Genomic DNA, 5,113 nt, shown 5'->3' on the forward strand with positions numbered 1-5,113 from the left:
CCCAGCTCAGAGAATGGTACCATCCCCCACAAGCCACCCCGCCAGAAACACGGCATTCACAGACTTTCTCTCATCCTTCACCCCTCCACACATCCAATCAGTCACGAAGTCCTAGAGAATCCACCTCATAACAGCTCTTAAATCAGTTCACTCCTTTCTGCAGTTACAGCCTTAAGGCTTCCCCATCCATCTCTCAAATATTGCAACTCTGGTGTCACTGCACATTCTAAATCTATAAACTATAAATTATAATTCTGAATCCCAATCTCTAGAGCGCCCTCAGCGGTCCTGGGATCTGTCTCCTGCTTCAACAGGGTTTGAACGGAACAGACCTGAGGACAGCCCTTCTTTCCATCCACCCTCCATCTTCTTTTCTAGTCACCACCTTCTAAACCACCTCAGCCTTCCTCAGCCTCCGAGACCAGCTGGCACCATTCTTCGGACCTTAATTCTTCATTGCCGAACAACCATGAGCTTCCAAATTTATCAGAATTATTCCACCCAGGTGGAGGCTGCAGTCAACTGCCTGGCCAACCTGCATCTACGGGCTTCCTACGCCCACCTCTCTCTGAGCTTCCAATTCGACCAGGACAGTGTGGCTCTGCAGGGTGTGGGCCACTTCTGCGAGTTGGCCAAAGAGAAGCGTGAAGGATCTGAGCATCTGTCTCTTTTTTTAAAAATATATTTTATTGATTATGCCATTACAGTTGTCCCATTTCCCCCCTTCATTCCCCTCTACCCTGTACACCCCTCCCCCACCACTCCCCCCCCTTTAGTTCATGTCCATGTGTCACAAGTTCTTTAGATTCTACATTTCCCATACTATTGTTGCCCTCCCCGTCTATTTTCTACCTACCATTTATGCTACTTATTCTCTGTACCTTCTCCCCCCTTCTCCTCTTCCCACTCCCCTGTTGCTAATCCTCCATGTGATCTCCATTTATATGGTTCCGCTCCTGATCTGTCTGCTTAGTTTGCTTTTGTTTTAGGTGTGGTTGTTAATAACTGTGAGTTTGCTGTCCTTTCACTGTTCATCTTTTTTATCTTCTTTTTTTAGATAAGTCCCTTTAACATTTCATATAATAAGGGCTTGGTGATGATAAACTCCTTGAATTTGACCTTATCTGAGAAGCACTTTATCTGCCCTTCCATTCTAAATGAAAGCTTTGCTAGATAGAGCAATCTTGGATGTAGGTCCTTGCCTTTCTTGACTTGGAATACTTCTTTCCAGCCCCTTCTTGCCTGTAAGGTCTCTTCTGAGAATTCATCTGACAGTCTGATGGACACTCCTTTGTAGGTGACTGTCCTCTTATCTCTTGCTGCTTCTAGAATTCTCTCCTTCATTTAAATCTTGGGTAATGTAGTTATGATGTGCCTTGGTGTGTTCCTCCTTGGGCCCAACTTCTTTAGAACTCTCTGAGCTTCCTGGATTTCCTGGAAGTCTATTTCTTTTGGCAGATTGGGGAAGATCTCCTTTATTATTTGTTCAAATAAGTTTTCCACTTGTTGCTCTTCCTCTTCCCCTTCTGGAACCCCTATAATTCGGATGTTGGAACGTTTAAAGATGTCCTGGAGGTTCCTAATCCTCTCCTCATTTTTTTTTTGAATTCTTGTTTCTTTATTCTTTTCTGTTTGGTTGTTTCTTTCTTCCTTCTGTCCACTCCATTGATTTGAGTCCCAGTGTTCTTTCCATCGCTATTGGTTCCCTGTGCATTTTGCTTCATCTCACTTAGTGTAGCCTTCATTTTTTTCATCTAATTTGCAACCAAAATCAACCAATTCCGTGAGCATCCTGATCACCAGTGCTTTGAACTGTGCATCTGATAGGTTGGCTATCTCTTGGTCACTTAGAAGTATTGGCTCTGGGGCTTTCAGCTCTTCTTCTGCTTGAGCCATAATATTTTGGTCTGTTCGCACCTGTTATGTATGAGGGACGAAAGCTTAGGTATTCACCAGGGTGGGGCAACCCAGTGCCTGGGTTGCGACCGGGGCCAAGGTCCGAGAGGGAACAGTGGCACTTGCTTCGCTCTCTCGGGTTTCGGTCCCCTCTGCCGCTTCCAACAAGCTAATTGGGCCCTTCTGGTGTTGGTTCCTGGGTGTGTGGGCTTGTGTTCATTCTTGGACCCTGTGGGTCTCCCCAACAAACTCTCCTGCGAGGCTAGGAGCCTCTCCCAGCACCTCAACTCCCTAAAGTTTTTCCAATCAGTGCTTTTAGGCTTTAATTCCCATTGCTGGGGCCATGTTGTAAGGTCTGTCTCACTGCTGTTTTTTTAATCTGGTTTATCTGCATGTGAATCTATGACCACATCAGCCAGCCACCTTGCACCCTCACTGGGTCTGCCCATTGCCACCCCACGCCTGGGATCTGCTAACCGCCGCCTGCGCTCCTGGGTTGATCCAACCTCTTTTCCCTGCCAAAACCCCTCTCTGCCAGCTACCGACCCCACCCCTCTTACCAGTCTGGATAAAGGGTTCATTGTTGTCGGACTTCGGTACAGTTCAATTTTCTGTTTTGGTTGTGTCTTTGTTTCTAAATCTTTGTTGTCCTTAAACTTGGTTGTGTGAGGAGGTACAGTGTTTCCACCCACGCCTCCATCTTGGCTGGAAGTCTTGAGCATCTGTCTCTTAAAGCTGCAAAATCAGCACAGTGGCCACATTTCTCCAGGATGTGGCAAAGCCTTCCCATGATGAGTGGGGTAAAACTCAGGACACCATGGAAGCAGCCTTGGCCTCGGAGAAGAAGCTGAACCCCCTTTGGGATCTGCATTCCCTGTCCTCTACCTGCACAGACCCTCATCTCTGTGACTTCCTGGAGAACCATTTCCTAGATGAGGAAGTGAAACTCATCAAGAAGATGGGTGACCACCTGACTAAAGCTCCCCAGGCTAGGATGGGTATCTCTTTGAAAGGCTTACCCTCAAGCATGACTAGGAGGCCTTTGGATCCCAGAGGCCTTTGAGGGGTCCCTCTACACTTCCCTGGTATCTGGCTTTTGCCTGAGCCTCTCCCTGAAACCCTACCCTGGAACCCTCTCCCACCCACTGGACCAAATGGAAACAATAAAACTTTCTGCAGCAAAAAAAAACAAAACAACCCAATCTATGAAGACAAAACACCAATCTGTTCATGCAACTCTGCTGCTTAAGTTTCTCCAGTGGCTCATTTCCCACAGGGCAAAAACCAGACCCCACCTATCCATATCCAACTGCATTACTGGCTGCTTGCCCCCACCCCTGCTCCACCCACACACTCTCTAATAGCCCAGGGACACTGAATTATTCCCTGTTCCCCGATAACTATCAGTCTTTCCTACCTCGTTGTCTCTCCCTTGCAGTTCCCTCTCATGCCCAAATACTTTTTTAAAAAAAGAGAGAATAAAGATTTTACTCACTCTCCAAGAAAGGAGAGGGGCTTAGTGTGGAGGGATACACCAGCATTGAGGGGTGGGGGCTTTAAGCTTTTATTGGATGATAATTGGTTTAAGAAAGGGTGGGGTTGCTGTTGTGTGGCCTGTAGACTGCTGAGGCTGTGACAGGAGGCTGCTGTCTCCTCCAATGTTACCTTCTGCCTGTGGCTGTAGGGAGCTGTTCTGTTCTTGCTTTGTAGAAATTTCTAGTCGAGTTGTTCTAGGGGAATAAGCAAGTTTTCTTCTATTGATAGCTGGCCGAAGGTGGGTGAGGAGGAGGCTGTCCTCAGAGTCTGGAAAGATGGAGAAGGATTAGAATCCTCTCTCTGAATCCCACAGAGACTGGGTCAGGAGGTTAGCCTGGGTCGAGCTCCCACTGCCCCCTGCTTCCCTAGTCACAAGTCTCAGGAGGCTGGAGGAGAGGGCAAAGTAGAGAAGGTCCCCATATGGGCCACCAACATGTTAGGGTGGTTGGTGACGCAGGCTGTGGAAGAATTCACAAGGAGAAGAAAGTGTAGAGAGTAAAGTTTTTATTCACTCTCCAAGAGAGGAGAGGGGCATGGTGTGGAGAGACACACCAGCCTCAAACACTGCTTGACCTCTAACTAACATACTGGACACATCACGTACCAGGCTGGGCACTACACTGTGTCCTAGTGCTTTCCTGACTGGGGACCAGGTAGAATGATGGAAATCTCAGGGGAAGGATACAATATAGACACAAAGGAACACTCTCCCAACATCTTGGCATATGAAAACTCATTCAATCCTCATCCACACATTCCCCTTCCAGAAAGCCCCTTCTGACCCCTCCTAGCTGGCTGGGGGTGGGGGGGCATCTCTGTCCCAGCTCTGTCTCCCTCTTCAGTGCCATCTGTATTCTGTTGACTCTGTCCTGAATCCCAGCTATTTGGGTTCATGGGTCCTGGTGACCTGACTCTATACATCTTAATGTGGTAGAACAACATTCCTGATACAGGAACAGATACTTAGCTCACACCTCTCACTCCTTCTCACCATTCAGTTGGCCATACCATTCTCTGCTCTGTGCCCCAAGGAGGAGCTGTGATGGCAGAAACCACAGGACAAAGGGATGTTGTTTTCTTGGCTTTTGACCTTCAAAAGCCTAGGCCTGAAAGGGAACATTAAGGCATAGACAAAAGATTTAGGAGGAAACTTAAGTAAAAGTAAGGCTTCCCCACCTCCAGATTAACAAAATATTCTCTAAACTAGGGAGTAGGAAAAGAAATGGGGAGGGGGCATGGTGAAAGCATTGGCACAGAGGGGTCCAAAATGAGAGGGGCCCTGAGCCCCACTTCCTCAGCCAAGCCCCTGAGCAGGTTTGCAGGATCTCAAAGTGGGAGCAACTCATGCATTGTCGGTCCAATAAAATCCAGAGCAGAAACCCAGAGCAGAAATGGCTCCAAGGTACATCTGGGTAGCCAAGGTGTCACAGGTCCTTGCACATGGCACAGAAATGGCAGTGAGCCCAGGACTCAAAGGGGTTACGTAGTCAGGACCAAGAAGGTGCTCTGGCAGGGCCTGCCTGCACCGCCGACTGAGGGCCAGGTGGAAGGTCGGAGGTCTCAGGAGGTGGGGGCCGCATGGACCACAGTGACCAGGAAGAACACTCTCCCAACATCTTTGCATTATTTAAGACCCTCAGAACTTAGCTGTGACAAGTGTGGAAAGGGAAGAAATTCCAAA

The 5,113-nt window shown here is 48.1% G+C and overlaps 1 pseudogene; it reads left to right on the forward strand.

The window, feature by feature from the left end:
• Positions 1 to 469: 469 nt before the first annotated feature.
• On the forward strand, positions 470 to 2,931 carry LOC119048783 (ferritin light chain-like; annotated as a pseudogene).
• The last annotated feature ends 2,182 nt before the right edge of the window (positions 2,932 to 5,113 follow it).

This window comes from Artibeus jamaicensis, unplaced genomic scaffold (genome assembly GCF_021234435.1).
Source record: "Artibeus jamaicensis isolate MK-2021 breed Jamaican fruit bat unplaced genomic scaffold, CSHL_Jam_final scaffold_1964, whole genome shotgun sequence".
In the NCBI taxonomy this organism is placed as follows: domain Eukaryota; kingdom Metazoa; phylum Chordata; class Mammalia; order Chiroptera; family Phyllostomidae; genus Artibeus; species Artibeus jamaicensis.